The sequence below is a fragment of the Camelina sativa genome, unplaced genomic scaffold, assembly GCF_000633955.1.
Source record: "Camelina sativa cultivar DH55 unplaced genomic scaffold, Cs unpScaffold00647, whole genome shotgun sequence".
In the NCBI taxonomy this organism is placed as follows: Eukaryota; Viridiplantae; Streptophyta; class Magnoliopsida; order Brassicales; family Brassicaceae; genus Camelina; species Camelina sativa.
Genome location: NW_010921786.1, coordinates 1 through 557, shown reverse-complemented (window position 1 = coordinate 557; position 557 = coordinate 1).

Below are 557 nucleotides of genomic sequence, written 5' to 3'. Positions count from 1 at the left end.
CAATGCTTAAACTCATTTGGCTTGGTAATAAAGGGTTTTGAGACAATGATGGTCTCTTTTTAGAGTGGGGCTTGTCAATATCAAGGTTCTCTCATGAAAATGGATTGAGCTTTAGAAGAATGCTAAAGGTAAGAACACTTAGACACATACAAGAATAAAACCTTGTCTACCCAAAGGTACCCAAAGTGTTTATCCTAGCAATCTAAACCCAAATGATCCTAGTGCTACCCTTTGCTTCTTCTTTTCTCTTTAACCCTTTTCTCTTTTGGTTTTCAAGTCTTATGAGATATTTCTTATTTGATCTTTCTAGTGGAATAGGGGATTCTTTCTTATTGCTATGGTTCTCTTTTCTTCTCATTCTTAAGACATATAAGCATTTTGCTAAACTTGTCTTTTCTTTCTTTTCTTTTCCTTAACTAGAACCATCTTAATCAACACTTTACTTCCCATCGTTTCACTAGACTTTGCTTAAACACAATCTCCTCTTACAGACTCTACCCTTTTTTTTTCTTTCTCTTTCTCTTTTCTTTCTTTTCTTTTCAAAACAGCCAAGTCCC